Source organism: Chiloscyllium punctatum, chromosome 30, assembly GCF_047496795.1.
Source record: "Chiloscyllium punctatum isolate Juve2018m chromosome 30, sChiPun1.3, whole genome shotgun sequence".
In the NCBI taxonomy this organism is placed as follows: Eukaryota; Metazoa; Chordata; class Chondrichthyes; order Orectolobiformes; family Hemiscylliidae; genus Chiloscyllium; species Chiloscyllium punctatum.
This window is the reverse complement of record NC_092768.1, coordinates 60,262,461-60,277,538: the sequence shown is the minus strand read 5'-3', so window position 1 is coordinate 60,277,538 and position 15,078 is coordinate 60,262,461. Positions and strand designations below refer to the sequence as shown.

The following is a 15,078-nucleotide window of genomic DNA, read 5'->3' as shown; positions in this document are numbered from 1 at the left end:
CCTAACAGTCTGTTTCAGTCTTCAGGAAAAAAAAGAACATTTTGTACAATCCTACTCCAAGTCCATAAGTATGCCATTCCAGACAGTCATTTTCCAGATAGTGATAAGAGAATGCCAGCATACAGAAAGATGACCAACCCTGACCTTCATTAATGAAAGAATAATTGTCCCAGTGAATGAATAAACACCAGCTGCAGGATAAAGCCCAGGTAACTTCCACAGCTGCTATCAGGAAAACAGACAGGGTTTGATTGTCAGAAATAGTTACTATTTTAAAGTTGCTCAGAACATTTAAAAAGTTTCTAATTACATACTCTTGAGAATCGTGAATAAGGCAGAGTGAGAGGAACAAAGGACTGCAGCAATTAATTTTGTAATCTTCGGAAATAAATTGCACAGAGAGATCCCAAAGTCTGGGGATTATAGCATCTGTAAACACCATAAAACAATAGGAAGCTGGGGCTATCCAGAGCGATGTCCATCTGAGATTAGGTGTTCTACAGGATCGGGTGTCAGGAAAAGGAGGGAAGGACTGTAACCACGTTGCATGTGGCCATTGTAATACAGAAAGTGTGTGAAAATACTGTTTTTTACTGTACACGTTACAATTTGTCATGGACCTCCCTTCCGAGCTTGGCCTCGTGGGATGATCCCTGCGTTAACTGATTTCAGCGTGAGTAAACATCTTCCACTTGCCCGAGTTATGCCTATCTCCTCAGTCTTCATTCCCTGTCAGGGTACATTTAAATTGAATACAAATACTTCTAATCTATGAAATTATTACTTGCAGAACGATATCATTTTCATGTTAAAATTGTTTTACTTTTTTCGTGTGCAAGAAACAGTGTAGGTAGATCCATTTGTTATTTAATTCAACTAATACTAAATTTTAAATTATTGAAAAGACTACACTGGGGTGGGAGGGGGGAGAACGATTTTTCGGCTCAAATGTCACATTAAGTGACGGTTTCTGTTTTTCAATATTTATTTTAATTTCATTTTGAGAAAGTTTCATTTTCTTCTATCATTAGTTGTCAATTAACAATAATCACACAATTATTAGTCATTTTCTACAAAATGACTTCCTGTACCAAATGTCATTAACTCGATGTTTTGTTCGTAATAATACTCATTTTCCCGTCCGAATTATTTTCTTCTTAGTTCTGACATTTGTCTAAACATTTATCATGATAAAAGTTACATTAATAAAATAGATATGAACCAACCAAAAAAAATGTTGAACTGTGTTCAATCGTTGCTGAGTTTTTAAATTTATTAAAGCCACGTTTTATGTTTTAATTTTCATTTTATTAATCTTCATGAATATACAATCGACATCAGAGCAAAGTGTATTCAAAATATTAAGTCAATTTATCTATCAGAATTTTAGAAACCATGAACAATTACAATAATTACGCAATACTTTAACTTCGGCTTTATAACAAGCACAGTGTTCTTTGAATATCTTTCATATTTCTTAGTGTGAATGCTACAATATTAAAACTTGTTTAATCAGGCCAATATACTCAAAAAAGACCAATAATTGCCATTGCAACATCAATTGTAAATATCTGACTTTTGCTCATTTGAAAGATCACAGTCTTCTCAGCCATTTTAATTCAGAGAAACCAGTTACTTTACACTGCAATATTTCTCTTCACTTCTGAACATTACTCAGTGGAATAGTAAGAGGAGATACCTCATTATTCTTAAATTCATAAATAACATTTTTCAAATCGATTTGTTGCCAATACCTAATAATTGTTCAATTCGGTAAGGGGTGTAATTGTGGAACTATGTTTCCATATAATAACTAATGCAAGGACATTGCAATGTACAATCACTCAATCACTCTGAATATTGCTTTTCATTTTAAACTTGGAAACACGTTTGAATTTTTTTAAAGTACACTAAAAAGGGTTGCCATCTCTCTTATTTCATTAAACAATCACAGGAAATGGTGACTTCTTAGAAATCGTACATTTTCGGAAAGAATGAAAGTTGTCTTCAGCTGAATAGGCACATTGACTGACCAATTCATCAGTTTGTTCCAATTTACGTGTAGAACAAAAATTTTAATTTGCATTTCAGAAAATGAGAAACTTCTGACCATATAGAATAATTGTATTTATTCTTTATTTATAATGCACAGTAATCACACAATCCTGTCAAGTGTCGTTCCACAAGTGATCATAAAGATCATTATTAATTAAGACATTTGTTAACTCCCATCATTATTGTAAATTACTACTGAATTTTCAGAAGATTGCACGCAGTATCCAACCATTTAATTCCAATCCAATTATCACAATAAACATCTGATTAGTTTTCAGCCCTGCCCAGCCTGGTTGGGAATGTTATGAAGGAATATTGTGTAACTCTAGTCGTGTCTCTGCTTCCAGAACAGAGGATACAATTTCAATTCCCACTTTGTACAGAGCTGTGCCAGTGCAACTCTGAATGTCGATTATAAAATATCTAAGAATCGAATGAATTGCCTTTCAATTCAACATTAGATATGCTTCAATTTGTTGTTCATTCCAAGAATCACAGTATCTGCTATGGATTTTCTTCAGTTCGCTAATAACAGAATGCATCTAATTCAACTCAATCAATATTCTTCGGAAAATATTTGAGAATGTTGCACACACAAAAATGAAGTACGCAAATTAAAGATATTCCTTGATTTCCTTTTGTTCTGAAGAGCTGAGTTCAGACTGCACATAGAACTTGATGCTTCAAAGCTATACATATGAAAAAAAACAAGTTTGTCTTCAGTAAAATAAACAAATGCCACTTCGTACTATATATAAATTTTTAGTTGTTGATCTGTTTATGAATTGTCTTGAAATTTGTTTCTGGTTTTCCACTCACCTATTTACATTGAGTGTAAGATCGGAAGTGACAATATTTCAGTTGAATAAAGGGAAATATGGAGCTATGAGGGAGCAACTGGCCAAAGTTCAATGGTGCAATACCTTAACAGGGAAGACCGTGGAGGAACAATGGCGGATATTTCTGTGTATAATGCAGAAGTTGCAGGATCAGTTCATTCCTAAAAGGAAGAAAGATCCCAGGAGGAGACATGGGCCGCCGTGGCTGACGAGGGAAGTAATGAAACATATAAAGTTAAAAGCGAAAAAGTATAACTTAGCGAAGATAAGTGGGAAAACTGAGGACTGGGAAGCTTTTAAAGAACAACAGAGGATTAGTAAGAAGGATATACGCAGAGAAAAAATGAGGTACGAAGGAAAACTGGCCAAGAATATAAAGGAGGATAGTAAAACCTTTTTTAGGTATGTCCAAGGCAAAAAAATGGTTAGGACAAAAATTGGGCCCTTGAAGACAGAAACAGGGGAATATATTACTGGGAACAAAGAAATGGCAGAGGAATTAAATGGGTACTTCAGATCTGTGTTCACTGGGCAAGACACAAGCAATCTTCCTGAGGTAACAGTGGCTGAAGGACCTGAACTTAAGGGAATTTATATTTGCCAGGATTTGGTGTTGGAGAGACTGTTAGGTCTCAAGGTTGATAAGTCTCCGGGACCTGACGACCTGCATCCCAGGCTACTGAAGGAGGTGGCTCGGGAAATCGTGGATGCGCTGGTGATTATTTTCCAGAGTTCAACAGAATCGGGGTCGGTTCCTGAGTATTGGAAGGCGACTAATGTTGTGCCACTTTTTAAGAAGGGTGGGCGGGAGAAAGCAGGAAATTATAGACCAGTTAGTCTGACCTCAGTGGTGGGAAAGATGCTGGAGTCTATTATAAAGGATGAAATTACGGCACATCTGGATAACAGTATCAGGATAGGACAGAGTCAGCATGGATTTATGAAGGGGAAATCATGCTTGACTGATCTTCTTGAATTTTTTGAGGATGTAACTCGGAAGATGGACGAGGGAGATCCAGTGGATGTAGTGTACCTGGACTTTCAGAAAGCTTTTGATAAAGTCCCACACAAGAGGTTAGTGAGTAAAATTAGGGCGCACGGTATTGGGGGCAAAGTACTAGATTGGACAGAGAATTGGTTGGCTAATAGGAAACAAAGGGTAGTGATTAACGGCTCCATTTCGGAATGGCAGGCAGTGACCAGTGGGGTACCGCAGGGATCCGTGCTGGGACCGCAGCTTTTTACAATATATGTAAATGATATAGAAGATGGTATCAGCAATAACATTAGCAAATTTGCTGATGATACAAATCTGGGTGGTAGGGTGAAATATGATGAGGATGTTAGGAGATTACAGGGTGACCTGGACAAGTTAGGTGAGTGGGCAGATGCATGGCAGATGCAGTTTAATGTGGATAAATGTCTGGTTATCCACTTTGGTGGCAAGAACAGGAAGGCAGATTATTACCTCAATGGTATCAAATTAGGTAAAGGGGCTGTTCAGAGAGAGCTGGGTGTTCTTGTCCACCAGTCAATGAAGGCAAGCATGCAGGTGCAGCAGGTCGTGAAGAAGGCTAATAGCATGCTGGCCTTCAAAACAAGAGGAATTGAGTATTAGATTAGATTACTTACAGTGTGGAAACTGGCCCTTCGGCCCAACAAGTCTACACCGCCCTGCCAAAGCACAACCCACCCATACCTCTACCCCTACCCCTACATCTCACCCTTACCTAACACTACGAGCAATTTAGCATGGCCAATTCACCTGACCTGCACATCTTTGTGACTGTGGGAGGAAACCGGAGCACCCGGAAGAAACCTACACAGACACAGAGAGAATGTGCAAACTCCACACAGTCAGTCGCCTGAGGCGGGAATTGAACCCAGGTCTCTGGCACTGTGAGTCAGCAGTGCTAACTACTGTGCCACTGTGCCACCGTGCCGCCCTCTCTCATGTAGAAGCAAAGAGGTGCTTCTGCAGCTGCACAGGGCCCTGGTGAGACCACACCTGGAGTACTGTGTACAGTTCTGGTCTCCAAATTTTAGGAAAGACATTCTGGCTATTGAGGGAGTCCAGCGTAGGTTCACGAGGTCAATTCCTGGAATGGCAGGATTGCCTTACACGGAAAGACTGAAGCGACTGGGCTTGTATACCCTTGAGTTTAGAAGACTGAGAGGGAATCTGATTGAAACGTAGAGGATTATGAAAGGATTGGACACTCTGGCAGGAGGAAACATATTTCCGCTGATGGGTGAGTGCCGAACCAGAGGATACAACTTAAAAATACGGGGTAGACCATTTAGGACAGAGATGAGGAGAAACTACTTCACCCAGAGAGTGGTTGCTGTGTGGAATGCTCTGCCCCAGAGGGCAGTGGAGGCCCAGTCTCTGGATTCATTTAAGAAAGAATTGGATAGTGCTCTGAAAGATAGTGGAGTCAAGGGTCATGAAGATAAGCCTGGAACAGGATACTGATTGGGAATGATCAGCCATGATCATATTGAATGGCGTTGCAGGCTCGAAGGGCTGAATGGCCTACTCCTGCATCTATTGTCTATTGTCTATTGAAATGCTGTGAAAATATCCGAGAGCATTCATTTGAAAATTGAATTTGCATATTTCTCTCTAATCTCATTTACTGCATGATGTCTTAAGTGTGTTATGTTTAACAAATCTAGTGAATACTAAAAATTGTCTTGTCTTAAATAAGATCTTTCACACCCAGTTATCACTCTGTTCCTAATTCATGTAAATATCTAATTTTACTGAAATCAATGTTCACACAAAACAATGCACATAAAGCGACACAAAGATATTCAGCTGATTACTATTCAGTGGAATAACCTGAGTAAGTGTCTCATTGTTCCTGGGACAAATAACAACAGTAAGCATTTATTTACTATTCTATGCAGTTAATGCAATTGATGTGTTATGTTTCAGATCAGTCGTTAATGTTGATTTATATTGTTTAAACCAATAATTATACTTTATCACGGATATTGACTGAACTACAATAACATTGGGAACCAAATTTTTGTCATTCTAACAAGTTTAAGCTCCTTTTTTGTTGTGTGTGTACAAGAGACAATTCAAATTATAACCATTTTTAATACAAATTGAACAAACACTGCATTTTAAATTTCGTGAAATTCCTACATTTTTACAAAATGTTAGTCTTCACTATATATGTCACATTAAAAAACTGCTACTTCAAATCATGCGTGCTACAAAATGATTATTGTTTTCATTTCATTGTAAGAAAAGAACTGCTTTGAAAATGGTGATTTTATTATAATTTCTATTCCAACATTATTCATCATTGTACAATAATGACAACATTATTAAAATCGCTTATTATCCATATGTCATTGACTACATTGTTCAGTTTCAAGCTCACGTTCATGATCTACGAATTCTCTTCCTAATGCTGACACCAGTCCTTAAACATTGATCATAATATTAATCATATAAATCGATGTAACATATCTCTACAAGGAATCCAGTGGATGGAAATTCACAATTCTTGTACATTTTTGACTTAAAAAGAGAAGAATTTTGCTCAATAATCACTGAATGGCTCATTTTTCTTCAATCCATAAATCAAGGTACTATGTTTTATTCCTCAGTTTACTGATATTTATAGATATCGAATCAACATCACAGCAAAGTTCTTTTGAAATATTGAATCATTTTAATTCTTCCTATGACAGCATTAACTATCAAGTACTGGCACATTATAATGATGGCACAATCATTTAAGAAAGTATTTTGAACAAGTATAGTGAGATTCACGTTTAGATTCAATTCATTATTTCTTAGTACTAATAGTACAGTATGAAAATGCGTTTATTTTTCAGGTCACCGACCCCAGAAAGGAACCAATGACTTCCCATCCAACATCATTCCAAATATCTGATGTTTGCTCATTTGAATGATCACGGTAATCTCGCCTTAAAGTCAGGAAAATGTAATTACTTTTCACTGAATTAATTCCTTTTCATTTCCAGACAATGCTCAATCGCTTGCAAAAAGAGATTTTTCATTATTCCTTAATGCATTGACAGACTTTGATAATTCTATTGTTGCTGATTTATAATAAAAATAATAATTATTCAATCCAGTAGGTTGCGCATATGTGGAATTACGGCATAGTACATGAACCACTGTAAAGATATTGCAGTGCACAATCTCTCGATCATTGTAAATATCAATTTTTATTTTATCTGTTGAAACATAGTTGAATTCAATTAATTATATTTGACTTCAATGCTCACATTTATTGTGTTTGTAATCATAATATGACTTACGGATGTTTCATGCAACAAAATCAAATGAAAAAGAATTAGCATCTCTTTACTCTTTCATTCAACAATGGCAATAATTTTTTATTTTTTAAGATTTGAATAGTTTTGGAAAGAAGGGATATTGTCTTCAGTTGAATGCTTTCACTGACTCACTAATTCACAATATCCACTACTTATTCTCTTTGGGTTCCTATGAAAAGAAATTAACTAAATCTTCTGGTTGAAAATTCCTGGAACATATTTGAGAATGTTGTGATCTCAAAGGTGACAAGGTTAAGTGATCGTAAGTCCTCAGTTATTTTGTTCGAAAGAGCTTGATTCAAACATTGCAAACACACACACACATTGATATTCTGCTGTGTGACAAGGGGAAAAACAAGTCGCTTTCTTCGGCATTGAGTAGACATATGCCACTTCCAATTATTCATTAGTCAACTAATTACCTACATTTGAAATTAAAAATTGCAATTCGTCTAAATATTGTTATGACCTTTGATCAAATTAAATTTTTAATTATTGTTCATTCATGAATTGCTGGGATTTAGTTTTTTTTTGTTTTCCATATACCTATTCATATGGAATGTACGATTGACATGCTTTGACAATATCGGAGTGTTCATTCGTAACTTTCGTATCTTTCACTGATTTTACTGATTGCATAAGATTGCATGGTACCTCAGTGGTTAGCGATGCTGCCTCACAGCGGCAGGGACATTGGTTTGATTCACTCCTCGGGTGACTGTGGGGACTTTGCACGTTCTCCCCAAGTCGATGCGACTTTGCTGTGGTGTTATCCCACAATTCAAAGATGAGCAGGTTCGGTGAGCTGGCCATGTTAAATTGCACATTGTGTTCAAGGATATGTGTGTTAGTCAGCAGTAAATGTGAAGAAATACGATCGGGAAAAGTGTTTGGCTCGGTTACTATTTAGATGGTCATTTTTTTCAAACAATTGGCCTGTTATTATACTGAGGTCACAGGGGTGCTTTTATAGCGTCGTTAGTATTAAGGTGTGCCCCAAGATATAAGCCATGTTGGAACTGAAACGGAGGAATCGACAGCGAGGCTACAGAATGGCATCCCATCCATTTGGTTTTCTTTAAATCACTGACGAGCAGGAAAATGTAAACGGGGAGGACGAGTGGGGAAGTGAGGCAGTTGCAGCTCTGGTGAAAGTCCAAAGACTTCGGGGCGCACCTTAATACTAGCGACGCTATGAAAGCACAAGTCCAAAGGTTCCTCTGAGAGTGTAATTTCTTTCCTTGCTGTTGCTGATTGAATGAGCCACAAACGTGCGAACTGCTCCAAAACATGATTCAGCACCTCTGGTGCCAATTCTCGCACTTGAATAACGACAGACAGCTTCCAAACGAGGCCGTTCAGACACGACTTTGGGGTACATTTGACAGACAGGCAGGTTCAGGAATTCGTGGTACGCTGTGACACCGGCGTATCAGCTTCTTCCCTGTCTTTGAACCGGGCCGCCTGCATAAAGAATGCAAATGCTGTACTACGTTTCGTGGAAGGATCAGAAGGGGGTAACTACACTCTCAAACAGAATGGCATATGATCAGAACCAGGTTGGAGAAAAACTTTACAATGCTTTGCATAGTCATTAAATTGAATTGCATTACATTTCACTACGAGAGCAAATTTATTCAAGCAAACTCGAAGGCAGGTTTGCACATGGGAAAGCAAGCAAGAAAGCTCCGTTCTTGTCTATGTCAAAGGCTGCAGGTGAAGAGCAAAGCAGTTTCGGCCCAGTTTCGAACTGGGGACATTTCGCGGGTAAGGCGAGCGTGATGACCACTACACTACAGAAACAAGCCTCGGTCAGCCCCGCTGGAGGTCAGTGGCATACAGCACTGAAAGTTGAAGCCATTCTACCTTTCACCTTTCTGTTTCCATGAGCTCGTTGTTTAATGGGACTTGTTTAATTTTGGCTATGTGGTGAGCATGGACGAGATACACCGAAGTATCTGTTTCCACGCGGTGTACCCCAATAACGTTGTGTTGCTTACACCTGCTTTTAAAGAATTACGTGTTTGCGGAGCTTACCGTCGCAGTCTGCGGCAAAATCATTTAGTCTGTTCGGCTGCTCACGGGAAAGGTAGTATTGTGAAACATTGCAGAAACGAACGACATCCTTACTTTTGATCCGACTGACCATACTCCGTGAAAGTTTCCCAGATTCTCAGTTGAGGATTTTTGCAGCTGGAAGTTACCTCAGAAACAATGTTAATTCGTAATGTATTGAGCGAATCGCAAACCAGAAAGCATTTAACACGGAACACAAACAAAACTGGAAAACCAAATGCATTTTCAGACCCAGAGATGCATGAATGCTAAATGTGAGACAGTCCGGGGGCATGAGCCATAAAGTAATCACACAACTAACAACAGGGCAATTCCAAACTACTCTTTAAAACATACTGGAGCCTGAGTGCACCACCACTTCCCAGACAATGCTGCAAAGAGACAAAGAAAGAACATAATAAGAATGGGCCATAAAAAGTGAATTTCACCAATCACAGTCTCGATTAGATTACCTTTCCCTTCCGATGACTCCAGGACGGAAATGAAGGAAGTGGGAGAAATTCAATAACATATGACATCGAAATACATTGGAACGATTTTCTCATTGGCCAGTGGTTAGCACTGCTGCCTCACAGCGCCGGAGACCCGGGTTCAATTCCCGCCTCAGGCGACTCTCTGTGTGGAGTTTGCACTTTCTCCCCGTGTCTGCGTGGGTTTACTCCGGGTGCTCCGGTTTCCTCCCACACTCCAAAGATGTGCAGGTCAGTTGAATTGGCCATACTAAATTGCGCGTAGTGTTAGGTAAGGGGTAGATGTAGGGGTATGGGTGGGTTGCGCTTCGGCGGGGCGGTGTGGACTTGTTGGGCCGAAGGGCCTGTTTCCACACTGCAAGTAATCTAAAAAAAAACAAATAACGACGAGCCGAGTCACCGTAGGACTCTGTTTCGCAACAGCGATGAAATAACAGTCTCCATTCGGTTCCAGTAAAAGGTCAACTTGCCTGGAACAGAAAGCAACAGTAGAGTTGCTTGCGATTTTCCGCGCGGGAGGCGAACACAATCATGACAGCACAGACACTTTGGAAAGTTGGGTACTTTCCCACACCGCAGTCAATTCCCCGGGAAGCAAACCCATTTTTCTTCTGTCGCCTCTGCATTCACTGGAGCCTCAATGCAGCGCCTGAGATCGCTTTGCACTGTAAGTGAGCAGATTTGATCAAGCAAATTCGAAGGCAGGTTTGCAGATGGGAGAGCAAGCAAGAAAGCTCCGTTCTTGTCTCTGTCAAAGGCTGCAGTTGAAGAACAAAGCAGTTTCTGCCCAGATTCGAACTAGGTATCTTTCGCTTGTGAGGCGAACGTGATGACCACTACACTACAGAAACAAGCCTCAGTTGGCCCCGTATTAGCCATGTGATCGCATAAAGGTTTTGTACTGCGTTGTAATGCTCCATTTTCTATGATTCTATCTCCCTGTATTATCCGAGCAGTTCCATATTGGGCCTGTACTGCACTGCAATCTTGTATGTTGTATTAGTCAAACATCCTTTATTAGCCGAGCAGTTCCACGAAGAGCCTGTACTCCGCTGTCATGCTCCATGTTGTCTGAATCTAACTCCCTGTATTAGCCAAGCGGTTCCATATACAGCATGTACTGCGCTGTAATGTTCAATGTTGTATTAGTCTAACATCCGGTATTAGCCAAGCTGTAGCATAAAGGGCCGGTACTGCGCTGTAATGCTCCATATTGTATGAGTCTAACGTCCAGTATTAGCCGAGTGTTTCCATAGAGGGCCTGTACAGTGCTGTAATGCTCCATGTTCTGTGAGAGTAACTTCCTGTGTTAGCCGAGCAGTTCCATAAAGGGCCTGTACTACACTTATAGATCTATGTTCTATAAGTGTAACACCCTGTATTCACCAAACGGTTCCATAAAGGGTCTGTACTGCACTGTAATGATCTATTTTCTGAGTCTAACACGCTGAATTAGCCGAGCAGTTCCATAAGGGGTCTGTTCTGTGCTGTAATGTTCCATGTGACCAGTGGAGTGGCACCAGGATCAGTGCTGGGCAGTCTACTTTTTGTCATTTACATAAATGATTTGGATGTGAGCATAGGAGGTATAGTTAGTAAGTTTGCAGATGACACCAAAATTGGAGGTGTAGTGGAGAGCGAAGAGGGTTACCTCAGATTACAACAAGACCTTGACCAGATGGGCCAAAGGGCTGAGAAGTGGCAGATGGAGTTTAATTCAGATAAATGCGAGGTGCTACATTTTGGGAAAGCAAATCTTAGCAGGACTTATACACTTAATGGTGAGGTCCTAGGGTGTGCTGCTGAACAAAGAGACCTTGGAGTGCAGGTTCATAGCTCCTTGAAAGTGGAGTCGCAGGTAAATAGGATAGTGAAGAAGGCGTTTGGTATGCTTTCCTTTATTGGTCAGAGTATTGAGAACAGGAGTTGGGAGGACATTGGTTAGGACATTGTTTCGGCCACTGTTGGAATATTGCATGCAATTCTGGTCTCCTTCCTATCAGAAAGATGTTGTGAAACTTGAAAAGGTTCAGAAAAGATTGACAATGCTGTTACCAGGGTTGGAGGATCTGAGCTATAGGGAGAGGCTGAACAGGTTGGGGCTGTTTTCCCTGAAGCGTCGGAGGCTGAGCGGTGAACCTTATAGAGGTTTACAAAATTATGAGGGGCATGGGTAGGATAAATACGCAAAGTCTTTTCCCTGGAGTCGGGGAGTCCAGAACTAGACGGCATAGGTTTAGGGTGAGCGGGGAAAGATATGAAGGAGACATAAGGGGCAACTTTTTCATGCAGAGTGTGGTAGTCTGTGGAATGAGCTGCCAGAGGAGTCTGGTACAATTGCAACATTTAAAAGGAATTTGGATGGGTATATGAATAGGGGAAAGTGAGGACTGCAGATGCTGGAGATCAGAGCTGAAAATGTGTTGCTGGTAAAGCGCAGCAGGTCAAGCAGCATCCAAGGAGCAGGAGAATCGACGTTTCGGGCATGAGCCCTTCTTCAGGAATGAGGAGAGTGTGCCAAACAGGCTAAGATAAAAGGTAGGCAGGAGGGACTTGGGGGAGGGGCGTTGGAAATGCGATAGGTGGAAGGAGGTTAAGGTGAGGGTGATAAGGTAAGGGTGATAGGCCGGAGTGGTGATGGGGGCGGAGAGGTCAGGAAGAAGTTTGCAGGTTAGCAAGGTTCGAGGGTTGGGACTGAGACAAGGTGGGGGGTCGGGGAAATGATGAAACTGGAGAACTGTGTATATGAATAGGAAGGGTTTGGAGGGATATGGGCTGGGTGCTGGCAGGTGGGACTAGATTGGGTTTGGATACCTGGTCGGCATGGACGGGTTGGACTGAAGGGTCTGTTTCCATGCTGTATATTTCTGAGACTCTGAGTCTATGTTCTATGAGTTTAACTTTCTGTATTAGCCGAGCGGTTCCATATACGGCCAGTACTGCACTTTAATGCTCCATGTTCTATGACTCTAACTTCCTTTATAATCCAAGTGGTTGCACAAAGGGCCTGTACAGTGCTGTAATGTTCTATGTTCTATGAGACAAACTTTCTGTATTAGCCGAGCGGTTCCATATAGGGCCTGTACTGCGCAGTAATGTTCTGTGTTATATTAGTCAAACATCCTTTATTCGTTGAGCGGTTCCACAAAGGGCCTGTACTTCGTGATAATGCTCCATGTTCTTTAAATCTAACTTCCTGTATTAGCTGAGCGGTTCCATATAGGGCATGTACTGCGCTGTAATGTTCTATGTTGTATTCGTCTAATGTCTGGTGTTAGACAAGGGGTAGCATAAAGGCCTGTACTGCACTGCAATGCTCCATATTCTGTGAGTGTAACTTCCTGTATTAGCCGAGCAGTTCCATAAAGGGCATGTGCTGTAATGCTCCATGTTCTATCTTCTGGTTATCCTAGACCAGTATGGGCCGAAGGTGCTGTCTTGATGCTGTCAGACTCGATGACTCTATGATTCTATGACATTTCCTTTCCCAGATAATGACCTGATAAGGCACTGCAAAGTGTCAAAGTGGTGGAGACAGGCCTTTTCATGAGATTTTATGATGTACAACGAGTGATGGTTTCATCTGGGAATCTGTTATTACAAGAACCAGTTTTGATCGGCTCTATCTCAGTATCAAGTCCACACAGTGAGAGGATGGTGAGGACTATATTCATGACGGTCCCCATAAGTTGATCTTGGGGCCTGTAGGAATCCTAACAAGTATGCTGACCAGTGAATGTTGGCTTTCAGTTATTGGAGTTTAAAAACAATTTGGCTGATTTCGCAATGAATGTATCAAGGAAAGGGTACTCCATTTCAGTGGTGAATTTTAGCATCAGGTGGCGATCATCGAGCTTTATAAAGAAACTCTTTAATGCAGATTCAAATGTCGCAAACATGTCATCTACATGTTGAAGATATGCAAATTGATAGAGGCTAGGTATCATGCCATCAGAGATGTGTTTTGCATGGTTACCAATAAAGATGTTAGGAAGAGTTTTCCCTCGAGAATATCCCATGGCAACACTATCTATTTGGTCAGACACGTTGTTATTGGAACTGAAGTCAACTGCACAAGGTGCTCAGTTCATGTGTATCATAGACTCCCAACAACGTGGAAACAGGCCCATAGGCTTAAGAAGTCCACACCGATCCTCCAGACAGTAAGCCACCCAGACCCATTCTCCTATTACTCTACATTTATCCCAGACTAATGCACCTAACCTGGAACACTATGGGCAATTTAGCACAGCCAATTCACCTAACCAGCACATCTTTGGATTGTAGGAGGAAACCCATGCAGACCTGGGGAGAGTATCCAAAGAGACACGGGGGACAATATTCACACAGACATTTACCCAAGGCTGGAATTGAACCCAGAACCCTGGTGCTGTGTTAACCAGGAAGCCATGATGCCACCAGAAAGGAAAAAAGAGATGATGTTTGGTGAACACTGAATCAGACACAAGTGGTATGTCTGAATTTCAATGGCTTATTTGAACTGTAATAATAATAAGCTGGCAATGTTGAAAGAGCACGTGGGCATGTTGTCACTCTCAGAACGTAGCTCTCATGTGGTCTTCGTAATCATGAGGGACTCCTTCACTGTGCATGTGGAAAACTCATTTAGATATGATTATAATAGTTTCACAAAGTATTCAGCCAATTCAGGCTGTGCAGATTCAGTAACAGATATGATAGGACAGAAAAGGGACATCGATTTTACATGTCATGGGGAACCCAGACTTGGTGGGTGCAGTGAACCGTGAGAACAATTTCTATCATTGGCATCATTCGGCAGGTTACCACCTTCAAACACGCAAGATCAACAGCTGGGTGCATCTGCGCATGCGTTAGAAGCAACAAATATAATTCCGCAGGACCCTGGTTCATGTAGGCAAACAGAATTTTTACAGACATTGCACTTATTCGATAAGAAATGCATCATGGAGACAACCAACCACTGCTGTATCCCCATGCTGACACCCCGACCAATCAGAGTCCACCTATCGGGTCTGAGAATTAAGATTGACGGCTAACTGTTTTTGCTGCAATGCCATTTTAATGATGAGCTAGCCAATCAGCATCACCTTTCACATTTCAACTCCTTTTGCAATGTTTTCGAAACAATAGAACTGGTTGCCATCTGTACGTGAGCAATATTACTGATATAGTTTGCTTGAAAGATTGGGATTACAGTTTGGGATAAGGTTGATCACTTTTTGTTGCCTTAGAAATTCACCGTAAACAGAGTGGCTAGAAATTTGGTGAGTTCAGTGAATCTCTTTCTAAAAGTTCAAATTTGTTTGACT

General features: G+C 40.6%; 1 long non-coding RNA gene and 1 other non-coding gene across 2 annotated transcripts in view; one reads left to right on the top strand and one right to left on the bottom strand.

Moving 5' to 3' along the window:
- LOC140455038 (uncharacterized) overlaps window positions 1-15,078 on the top strand; it is a 321,983-nt gene that overhangs the window by 290,772 nt on the left and 16,133 nt on the right. The window lies entirely within an intron of this gene.
- Window positions 10,545-10,617, bottom strand: trnav-cac (transfer RNA valine (anticodon CAC)). Its single transcript has one exon. It is a non-coding gene; the product is annotated as a tRNA-Val (tRNA).